The 12,402-nt window shown below is 36.4% G+C and overlaps 1 pseudogene; it reads left to right on the forward strand.

Moving 5' to 3' along the window:
* The first annotated feature begins 450 nt into the window (after positions 1–450).
* LOC101715746 (elongation factor 1-gamma pseudogene) lies at positions 451–2,493 on the forward strand (annotated as a pseudogene).
* Positions 2,494–12,402: the final 9,909 nt, after the last annotated feature.

A 12,402-nucleotide genomic window follows, 5' to 3' on the forward strand; every position in this document is an offset into this window, starting at 1 on the left:
ATTTAGCTAGAAATGTCTCCAGCTTATCCTTCTTTATGTCAGAGTAGTATAGTACTCCATGTATACAAAAACACATCTTTTTTTAAAATTTCTTCTTCCAAATTCCTAACACATATTTTCCTCCAACTTTTAAAAAATTAGTTAAGTTTATTGGTACATTTTAGATACACATAATGATCACATTCATCATAGGGAATTTGTACCTGTACGTAATATATCTTTATTCTTCTTTTTTTCCCATTCAACCCCTCTTCCCCTCCATATTTACAAAGGTCTATTTCCACTTTTTCTTTCTATTCTTTTTTCCTTGTCTGTTCCTTCCTTTTTCCCTCCCCCTTCCTTTCCCACTTGAATATTTTCTTCCTATTTCACAACATCTATTATATATTTTGGTCCTTATTTACACTTTGGATTTCTTACACCAGTAAACAATGCAATATTAACACACGCATGTCTGTTTTATTTCACTTAGAAGCACGGTCTAAAGGTACATCTATTTACCTAGCAATATCTCAAGTTTATCCTTCTTTATGGCAGAGCAGTACTCTATTGTATTTTTAAAAAGCCCACATCTTTATCCATTCATTGGTTGATGGGGATTTGGGCTGTTTACAAGATTTAGCTATTACAAACTGGGCCTCTCTATAAACATGAGTGTGCATATATTTCTGTGGTATGATGCTTTTAATTCTTTTGGGAAGATACCAAGAAGCGGAATAACTGGGTAAAATGGAAGTTCTAGTTTTAGTGTTTTGAAGAATCTCCAGGGGCTGGGGATTTAGCTCAGTGATGCCGCCACCTGCCTCACAAGCACAAGGTCCTGAGTTTGATCCCCGGTACCAAAAAAAAAAATCTCCACAGTGGTTGCACCAGTCTACACTCCCACCAACAGTAGAGAAGTGTTCTTTTTTCCTCATAGCCCCTCCAGCATTTACTATTAGTTGATTTCTTGATAATAGCCGTTCTTCTGGAGTGAGATGGAACTTCAGTGTTGCTTTAATTTACATCCCTTGAATGACCAGTGATATTAAACATGTTTTCATATACTTATTTGCCATTTCTACTTCTTCATCTGAGAAGTGTCTATTCATTTCAGATGCCCATTTTTGGACTGAGTTTAAATTTGGGGGTCTGATTTTTTTTGAGTTCTTTATATATTCTAGATATTAATCTTTTGTCTGAGGAAAAATTGACAAAATTTTTTTCCTACACTGTGGACTATCTCTTCATTCTGACAGTGGTTTCTTTTCCTGTAGCTTTTTAATAAGATGAGAGCCCAGTTGTTGATTCTTTCTGATATTTCCTGTGTGATTGGGGTTTTAGTAGTGAAGTTCTTTGCCTACACCTATGCCTTCACAAGTTCTACCTATTCATAGATTTAGTGTTTCTGTTTTAATTTCTAGGTCTTTGATCCAGTTTGAGTTTAGTTTAGTGTGTGGTGAAAGATATGGGTCTAGTTTTAATCTTCAGCATGTGGAAGCCAGTTTTTCCAGAACCATTTATTAAAGAGGTTCTTTCTTCCAGTGAAAATGTTGGGTTTTTTGTCAAAGATAAGGCAGCTGAGTGTGTTCAAAGTTGTTTCTACATCTTCTAATCTGTTCCATTGACCTTTAGATTTTTGTTCTGTCTTTTGTGAGTATCATGTTATTTTATCACAGTAGCTTTGTAGTATAATTTCAAGTCATGGATTGGGATGCCCCCTGCCTTGCCTTTGTTGCACAGAATTGCTTTTGCTATTCTAAGTCTCTTCTGGTTCCAAATGAATTTTAAGACTGTTTTGTTTAATTCTGTGAGTTCCTCACAGTCCTGGGGGAGGCGAAGTTCTGTGAGAAGATGGCCCAGTTTGACGCTAAGAAGTTTGCAGAAGGCCAGCCCAAGAAAGATACCCTACGGAAAGAGAAAGGCTCATGGGAAGAAACGCAAAAGCCTCAGGCTGAATGGAAAGAGGAGAAGAAGGCGGCTGCCCCGGACAAGTGTGGGGAGGCACTGGCTGCTGTGCCTAAGGCCAAGGACCCCTTCACACACCTGCCTAAGAGCACCTTAGTGTTGCATGAGTTTAAGTGCAAGTACTCCAAGGAGGACACCCTATCTGTGGCGCTGCCTTACTTCTGGGAGCACTTCGACAAGGACAGCTGGTCCCTGTGGTTTGCTGAGTACCGTTTCCCGGAAGAGCTCACTCAAACCTTCGTGAGTTGCAACCTCATCACTGGAATGTTCCAGAGGCTAGACAAGCCGCGGAAGAATGCCTTCACCAGCGTCATCCTCTTCGGCACAAACAACAGCAGCTCCATCTCAGGAGTCTGGGTCTTCTGGGTCCAGGAGCAGGCCTTTCCGCTGAGTCCAGACTGGCAGGTGGACTACGAGTCATACACGGAGAAGAAGCTGGACCCCGGCAGTGAGGGAATGCAGACGCTGGTGCAAGAGTACTTTTCCTGGGAGGGGGCCTTCCAGCATGTGGGCAAAGCTTTCAACCAGGGCAAGATCTTCATGTGACCGTCACTTCCATCTCCTGGCTGCCCACACCTGGCCCTCAGGGAGGTGGGGTCCTTAAAGGAAACTGAACATTGAAAAAAAATTGTACTCCTTTTTTCCAGGTTCCTGTCACATGGAGTATTGTTTTCCATCCTTTGGTTTTCAGTCTAGGGATTTCTTTTTGAATTAAATGTGTTTCTTGTATCCAGCATGTTGTTGGATCTTGCTTTTTGATCCATTTTGCCAGTCTGTTTCTTTTGATTGGTGAATTTAAACCTTTTACATTGATGGTTGTAACTGGTATGTATTGACTGGTGATTGTCATATTATTTTCCTGTTGTTGGTTCTCTTTTTTTCCTCTGTGTTTAATTGACTTGCCTGATGGATTCATACTTTGGGATTCATGGAGTTGTACTCCTTGTTAGCTCTTCCTAGCAAGTCCTTCAGAAATTTTGCAGTGCTGATTTGGTGGTCATGAATTCAGGTATTATTTGTCAAGGAAGCACCTTATTTTTCCATCAACTTTGAAAGATAGTTTGGCAAGGTACATGAATCAGGGATGGAGGATGTTTTCTTTTTTAGAAAATTTTATTTTATTGGTACATTTTAGGTATACAATATAATGGCATTCATCACTGGAAATTTGTGCCTTTACATAATCTCTCTTGGTTCTTATTTTTCCCCTTTCCCCTGCCCTCCCTTCAACCCCTCCATCCCTCCCTATTTACAAAGATTTTGTTTCCATTTTTTCATTTTCTCATATTAATTCAATTACCCTCTTTCCTTTCCCCAAACCCTCCCACTTCCCCTTCCCCTTTGCCCCTTTTCTTCCTATTTCACATTATCTATTATATCTTTTAGTCCTTATTTACATTTTCAGCTTCTCACACTAGAAAACTATTCGGTTTTTATACATGTGTGTCCCATTTATTTCACTTAAGAGCATCATTTCAATGTGTGCCATTTAGCTATAAATGTCTCTAATTTCTCATTTTTTATGGCTGAGTAGTACTCCATTTTATTAAAAAAACCCACATTTTCTTTGTCGGCATCTCTAGAATGATCAGTGATGTTGAACATTTTTTCATATGTTTATTTGCAATTTCTACTTCGTCTGAGAAATATCTGTTCATTTTAGAGGCCCATTTTTGGATTGGGTCTTTAAATTTGGGAGGTCTGATTTTTTGAAGTTCTTTATAGATTCTAGATAGTAGACCTTTGTCTGAGGGACAGCAGGTGAACATTTTTTCCACATTGTGGGTTGTCTCTTTCTTCACACTGTTGTTGGTTTCTCTTGCTGTGCAGAAGCTTTTTAATAAGAAGAGATCCCACTTGTTCATTCTTTGCACTAGTTCATGGGCAACTGAGGTTTTGTTCATAAAATCTTTTCCTACACCAATGTCTTCAAGAGTTCTACCTAACCTCCGTTCCAGCCAATTCAGTGTTTCCATTTTAATATTTAGATCTTTAATCCATTTTGATTTTATTTTAGTGCATGGTGAGAGACATAGGTCTAGTTTTTAGTCTTTGGCAAGCTGAAACCCAATTTTTCCAGCACCATTTATTAAAGAGGCTATCTTTCCTCCAGTAAGGGTATTTGTCTCCCTTGTTGAAGATGAGGTGGCTGAGTGTGTCTGGAGTTGTTTCTGCATGTTCTAATCTGTTCCACTGGTCCTCAAGTCTGTTCCTTTGCTAGTACCATGCTGTTTTTATTACAGTATTTTTGTAGTATAGTTTCAAGTTGGGGATTGTGATAACCCCCGCCATGTCTCTGTTATCTAGAATTGCTTTTGCTATTCTGGGTCTCTTCTGTTTCAAATGAATATTTGGATTGTTTTCCCAAGGTCTATGAAGTATGCTGCTGGGATTTCAATTGGGATTGCATTAAATCTATCTAGCATTTTTGGAAGTATGGCTATTTTCACTATGTTGATCCTTCCTACCCATGAGCAGGGGATGTCTTTCTATTTTCTGATGTCATCTTCAATCTCTCTTTTCAGAGTGCAATAGTTTTCAGGAAAGAGGTCTTTGATTTCTTTTTTTAGGTTGGTTCCTAGGTATTTCAGTTTCTTGGATGCTATTGTGAAAGGAATTATTTGCCCTATTTCTCTCTCAGTGAGTTTATTGTTCATGTAGAGGAACGCTATTGATTTTTGTGTGTTGACCTTGTATCCAGCTACTCTACTGAATTTGGTTATTAAGTCTAGAAGACTTTTGGTGGAGTTCTTGGGGTCTTCTATATAGAGTATCATGTCATCTGCAAATAATGACAATTTTATTGCTTCATTTCCTATCTTTATTCCTTTTATTTCTTTCTCTTGTCTACTTGCTGTGGCTGTTTCCAAAATTATACTGAACAGGTGTGGTGATAGTGGACATCTGAGACCCCGGAGAGCACCAACCTTTAAAGAAAGAAAAGGAGACAGCCTGGGTGATGAACAGCAGTTTATTTCTCTGACACTGTTCAACAATCACACAGGAAAGAAGTAAGCCTTTTATACATGTAGGAAAGCAGCTTAGTTATTTTGGCTATTGTCTTTTGGATTTTAACCTCTGGTGACAAGTGACTTCAAGTGACTCATAAAAGCTACAGGCTAATTTACAAGTCCCCTGTTTCCACTCACCAATCCCATACATCAAAGAGGACACTGCAGCCCTCTTCTTATCAGATGGTATCAAGATAGCAGGGCGACTTCAGCCAAAATCAAGCCCACCGGCCCACCACAAACATCACAGATGTACATAGTGAATCGCATCTCTCTCACCACCCATAGAGTCATTGGGTCGCAGTCCTCTGATCTCAGAAAATGGTAAATAAGAAAACTAGGAAAACCTGTTTTTCTCCCGTGAAACTTTTACAACATCTCTTAAAGTTTCCTGTAGTTCTTTTAACAAACAGACTTGTGGAATTTCCCAAAAATGACTTCTTAATTTTCTCAGTAAACAAACTTCTTGTGATCAATTCTTACAACTAGAAAAACTAAATTCTACAATTTCCCACAGACATCCTTGTCTTGTTCCTGATTTTAGTGTGAAGGAATTCAGTTTTTGACCATTTAGTATGATATTTGCTGTTGGTTTTTCATAGATGGCTTTTATCAGATTGAGGTAGAAACATTCTAATCCAATTTTTTGTTGAGTTTTTATTATAAATGTATGTTGGATTTTGTCTAACGCTTTTTCTGCATCAATTGAAATGATCATATGGTTTTTGTCCTTGGCTCTATTGATATAGTGCATTACATTTATTGATTTGCATATGCTGAACCATCCCTGCCTCCCTGGGATGAATCCCACTTGGTCAGGGTGTATGATCTTCTTGATGATCTTCTGCATTCTATTTGCCAGGATCTCATTAAGAATTTTTGCATCCATGTTCATTAGTGAGATTGACCTATAGTTCTCTTCTTTGGTTGGGTCCTTCTCTACTTTGGGGATCAAGGTGATACCTTTGCTAGGAATGAATTTTGGAGTATTGCTTCCCTTACAATTTCATTGAAGAGTTTAAATAGTAGTGGCAGTAGTACCTCACTAAACATCTTGTAGAATTCAGCAGTGAAGCTGTCAGGGCCCGGGCTTTTCTTAGTTGGTAAGTTTTTAATTATGTTTTAAATTTCATTGATTGATATTGGGTCATTTAAAATTTTTAGGTCTTCTTTGTTCAACTTTGGTAATTCATATGTGTCTAGCAATCTGTCCATTTCTTCTGTGTTTTACATTTTATTGGTATATAGATTCTTGAAGTAGGTATTAATGATCCTCTGGATTTCTGCTGGGTCTGTTGTAATTTCACCCTTTTCATTCCTAATTGCATGGACTTGGGCCTTTTCTTTCCTTTTTCTGATAAGATTGGCTAAGAGTTTGTCAATTTTGTTTATTCTTTTAAAGAACCAACTCTTGGCTACATTAAGTTTTTGTTCTCTTAGTCTCCATTGAATTGATTTCTGCTCTGATCTTTATAATTTCCTCCCTTGTATGAGCTTTGGGTTTGTCCTCCTCTTCTTTTTCTAGAAGCTTGAGGTTCAGCACCAGGTTGTTTAATTGGGCTCACTCTGTTTCCCTCATATGTGTATTCACTGCTATGAATTTCCCTCATAAGACTGCTTTCATTGTGTCCCATAGATTCTGATATGTTGTATTGTCATTGTCATTTAATTGAAGGAACTGTCTGATTTCTTTTTTAATTTCCTCTGTGACCCATTGGTTATTCAGAAGTGTGTTGTTCAATTTCCATGTGTTTATGAAATTTTAGGGGTTTCTTTTGCTATGGATCTCTAATTTCATAGCACTATGGTCTGGTAATATACAGGGGATAACTTCAGTTCCTTTGCACTTACTTAAACATGTTCTGTGAGTATGTGGAGAACAACCCATGTGCTGCTGAAAAGAATATGTATTCTGATTTTGTGGGGTGGAAGACTCTGTAAACATCTGTTAAGTCCATTTGTTCAAGAGTTTAATTGCATTCTAGTATTTCATTACTTACTTTTTGTCTAGTTGATCTATCTATTTGTGACAGTGAGATATTGAGGTCCCCCACTATTATTGTATTAGTCCATATATGACTTTTCATGTCTGTTAATGTTTGTTTTATATAGTTCGGTGCACTAGTGTTTGGTGCATATGTATTTACGATTGTCATCTCTTCCTCTTGGATTGTTCCCTTTACAAGGATGTAGTGTCCTCCATCTTTGTCTCTCTTAATCAGTGTTGGTTTGAAATCCACTTGATCTGCAAAGAGGATAGCTTCTCCTGCTTTTGTTTCAGATTCTTGTCACATGGAGTATAGTTTTCCACCCTTTAACTTTCAGTCTATGAGTTTCTTTTTGAATTAAGTGTGTTTCTTGTATGCAGCATATTGTTGGATCTTGCTTCTTGACCCATTCTGCCAGTTGATTTCTTTTGATTGGTGAATTGAGGCCATTAACATTGATGGTTATAACTGATATTTATTGACTTATCATTGTCATCAGTTTTTCTTTTTGTTGGATTCTCCCCTTTGCATTTAATTTCTTGTCATGCCTGACAGATTCATTTTGATGTGATACCTGGGGTTGTGATCCTTGTCGTTTCTAGGATATTGTCTAAAATTTTTTAGATTGTTGGTTTGGTATTCATGAAGTTCCTCAGGTGCTCTTTGTCATGAAAGTATCTTATTTCTCCATCAGTTTTGAAAGATAGTTTTGCAGGATACATCACCCTGTGATGTCAGCTGTGTTGGAGGCTGTTTTCCTTTAGGGCTTGGAATACATCACTCCAAGCTCTTCTTGCCTTCAGGGTTTGCATTGAGAAGTGTGCTGTGATTCTGGTGGGCTTTCCTTTGTATGTGATTTGTTTCTTTTCTCTAACTGCTTGTAGAACTTTGTTCTTCGTTGGGTTTCTGGAATCTTAACAATTGTATTCCTATGTGTAGATTTTTTTTGACCAAGGCTATTTGTAGTCCTATATGCCTCACTTATCTGCATGTCAAATTCTTTTCACCTGCTTGGGAAGTTTTCTGCCATCACTTCTGTGAACAATTTTTTTTATGTCATCTGCACTCTCTTCTGTTTTGTCATTGACTCCAATCAGTCTTATATTATTCTTCTTAGCATCATCTAGCAGCTGCTGGATTGATTTCCCGTGGTCCCTTACAATTTTAAAGCAGTTATTCTTTTCCTGGTCACTAATTGCAATCTTATTTTCTATATCTGAAATTCTGTCCTCACATTGGCTCATTCTGCTGCATAGACTTTCAATGGAATTTTTAATCTCCTAGAAATCTGTTTGCATCTGTTTTATGGATTCTATTTGTTTCCTATGTTGGGATTCCATCATGTTCTTGACCTCCTCTCTAGATTTATCATCATGTCTTGCCCTATGGGCACAATCTCTGCTGTTATCTGAGAAATTATTTCTGATTTCATTTTTTCCAAATCCTCTTTTGTTGCTAATTCAGGAGGTCCAGGTGTTTGAGTATCAGAGTGTTCCATCTTGTTTCCCTTGGGGTTGCCTTAGGTGATCTGGAAGTCTGGTTTTGAGACTTGTTATGTGCTTTCTCATTTCAGTGGGGGGCCGTGTGTGTGTGTGTGTGTGTGTGTGTGTGTGTGTGTGTGTGTGCTGCTGGCATCCATGTGGCTCACCTCCTTTGCACTGTTAGCAGTGTTATGGCATCCTGGAAGCCTCCTCTGAACTGGGTGCAGTGCTATGGCAGCCTGATAGCCTCCTCTGATCTCTGGAGGATGTTTTCTTTTAGGGCTTGAAATAGTTCTTAGCATTATCACCTTGACTTGAATGTTTATTTTGAGAAGTCTGGTATGATTCTGATGGGCTTTCCTTTGTACATGATTTATTTCTGTTCTCTAACAGTTTTTAATATTCTGATTTTGTGTTGAATTTCTGGAATTTTGATTATTGTATGCCATGTGATGGATTTTTTTTTTATCATCACTAATTGGAGTGCTATGTGCCTCACTTATGTGTATGTCAAATTCGTTTTCCATGCTTGAGAAGTTTTCTGCCATTATTTCTGTGCACAGTTTTTTTGGTGTCATTTGTGCTATCTCCTGCTATTTCATTGATTCAGATCAATCTTATTCTTTTTTTGAATCATCTAGAAGCTGTTGGATTTATTTTTTGTGGTCTCTTGCTATTTTTAAGAAATCTTTCTTTTCATGATCACTAATTGCAATCCTCTCTTCTATATCTGACATTCTGTCCTCATATTGACTCATTTTATGGTGTATACTTTCAGTGGAATTTTTAATCTCTTGGGTACCTGTTTGAATCTGTTACATGGATTTTACTTATTTCCTGTGTTGAGCATTCATGGTTTCCATCATTTTCCTAGGATCCTCTATTTTTTAATCTGTATCTGCTCTAGAGTCACTAAACATGTCTTTCATTATAGTCACCATCTCTGTAGTTATCTAAGAAATTATTTCTGATTTGATTTCTTCTATACTATCATTCATCTGCTTTGTTACTTCACTGTTACCACTTCAGACCAGTCCAGGTGAGGTGGGTGGCTTTTGAACTGTTTCACCTCATTGTCCACTGAGTTTGCCTTTGGTGAGCTGGAAGTCTGGATTTGCATCTTGCTGAAGTGTCTTCTCATTCTATATTTATTTTTTAGTTTAATTCTGGGATTGATGCTTATAAATTGCTTATGGCATGTAGCTTTTTTGCTAGTATTTAGATCTCTTAGGAAATGGCTACTTCTCAGAGATATCTTTCAGACTTTTTGATTTTTGTTTTCAGTATTTTCCAAGTTCTAGTTTATTGACATGTATACTAAATTTACCATTTACAAACCAAATGCAGTATTGTTTTAAACATATCATTTGAGGCTAAGGAGAGAATCCATGAGAACTCTGAAGATGTATTGAAATTCACAAAGATTTATGAAAGTACATTAGAGATGTAACTTGAAGAACGCACTTTATATGGGGTGAGAACTGTGTGGAATTTCTGAACTGACCATTTGAGGTCAGATCTTAGTCTTGTATCAGCCAACGTGTAAATAATTTTGGGAAAATGTCTAGATTAATCTCTTATTATTCACAAATTAAAATTATCCTACTACTTTCTATGGAGATAAGTTCTGCCCTATTAGGAGAGGTATTTTCTTTAGAAAAACCATCCCCATCTCCCTTGAAGCTAAACTGTTTTATCAAATTCAATATGATTTCAATTAAATGTTATTTTTTTATGTCTGTGTATGCTAATGAAGGATGAATCTAAGAAATGGCATCTATAATACTAGTAATTTTGGTAAGGTAAATTTGGGAAAGTATTCTTTTGTGTAAGAGTCTAACACATCATAGGAACCTTCACTTATAATGACAAAAATACAATAGATTCTCAAAACTTAAATATTTTATATGGACAACTTTTTTGACATCCTCTTGATCTTTATTAGCAAGTTGAGTTTTAAACAGTATCATGCTTGCTATAGCTATTAAATCACAAGAAATTTTTGCTTGACTTGATAAATACCTTCATTTCTTATATACAAATCAGGACAGTTAATCCTCTAAAAATTGGACTGCCCAGCTGCCTCAGTTTAATTTCCTACAACAATGATTCATTAGTTTAAAAATTCCAAAGCTCACTAAATGTTGTGTTTGTGACAATTTGGGAAGGCTGCTGGCCCAGATGATAGCTTGAGGCAAAGTTCTGTCACCATCATGTATTATCAAAGGGTCTGCAAATCTTCAATCATGAAACTGCATATTCCCCCAAAATAATTTCAAGAAGAAAATGAAAAAAAGTAGTTGAGATCCTCCTTCCCACTAATATTGACAATTAAAAAACAAGATGTAGATGATATTCTAAAAAACAAAAGTAAACAACAAAAAGTGAGTAAAGTGTTCATTGAAGGTTTTGGTGTTTTTTCTAATTACAGTATTAACATTCAAAAAATTTTTGAGAAACACAACCTGATAATGGATATAAGTTTAGAATATTATAGAGGATTTTAAAAAGTGCCAAATATGGGCATGCTAAAAAGAAAAATCTTTAATTTACTGTTTCAGTAAGAAAATAAAGGCTAACTCTGATAATAGATTTTAGGCAGATTTCTATGTGAAAATAACCAAACAAATTAAAATAGCAAGACTTGTGTGTAAAAATTCTTTCTTCTATCATATAATTCAATCCATAGAGAAATTTACTATACAGTAATATGTATTATATATTATATAATATACATATATAACTTCCTCTCCATTAAATAAAATGAAACTTCTACAAGCACTAGGAGGATTGTACTTTCCAACATGTCATAAGTCCATTATATTCAAAGATTCACTTTTAATTTTTTATTCTCAGTTGTCTCTGATTTTGTCTTTTATTGATTTCAAAATTCATTTTATAATTTGGAGATTTTTCCTTTACAAAGTGATTATATGAGATTTTATCTTTCAGGTTTCTTTTTATTTTCTTTCTAAACTAGCCCCAGAAGATTTTTATGTGGCACATTCAGAGGCTAAAAACTAGGTTATCATCTTTTTCCTATATTTTGCTCTGAAGTTGGTAGTATTTGATTCTCTTGCTAATAATGGTTAATAGCTGTTTGTCTTAATTCTTCTGTTCCTTGCAGTCTCTTTGTGATTTTTTTCTTTCTTTCTTTCTTTCTTTCTTTCTTTCTTTCTTTCTTTCTTTCTTTCTTTCTTTCTTTTGTTTTTGTTTTTGCGGTACAGTACTGGGGATCGAACTCAGGACCCTGTGCTGGCCAGGCAGGTGTGGCACCTCTGAGCTACATCTCTGGCCCATCTGTGTAATTTTTTAATGCCTTCGTCATTCCAGTCCACTTTAATATGACATATGCCTATCAATTATAGTGGTTCATTATGCTCTGATTCTCAATCCTGGGAACATGTCTTTCTAGTTAGCACAAAATGCTCTCGGGTTGTGCATACATACGTTTGTGCATGGATATGCTCATGCCTACATCTGGTGTAGTTTTACAAACACCATGCAGTTGCTTCTGTCAGATTTCCTTCTTCTACCAACTTTTCCATAATCATTAATATGATTTCTCATTTTTCTACGTAGGTGAGAATTTCTCCTGGTATTTATTAGGTCTTTTAATATCTGAAAACATTTTCCTCTTTGCCATCACTTTATACTGTTGCTTTTGTTAGTCTTTTTTCCATTTTTAGAATCCTTCCTCTTGTCCACAGTATTTCCACACAAATAAGATAAATTAGAGGTGTCAAGAACATATGTCAAGAACATATGTCAAGAACAAGTAAAGCCAAAATCATAAAATAATCCTGTAGTGACCCCCCTTAGCATTGAGCAGGCTGGTAAGTTTCCATTTGTTGTTCTAGAGAGCCGTGTAAAAGGTTTTCCTTGATGGAACTGGCATTTCTACTGGTATGTCATGATAATACATAGTCACTGAACAGAAATTTAACCCCCAAAACAGTTTTATCCCTTGCTCTA

Source organism: Heterocephalus glaber, unplaced genomic scaffold (genome assembly GCF_053883595.1).
Source record: "Heterocephalus glaber isolate CG9 unplaced genomic scaffold, H.glaber_assembly_v1.0 deba00001593, whole genome shotgun sequence".
NCBI lineage: Eukaryota > Metazoa > Chordata > Mammalia > Rodentia > Bathyergidae > Heterocephalus > Heterocephalus glaber.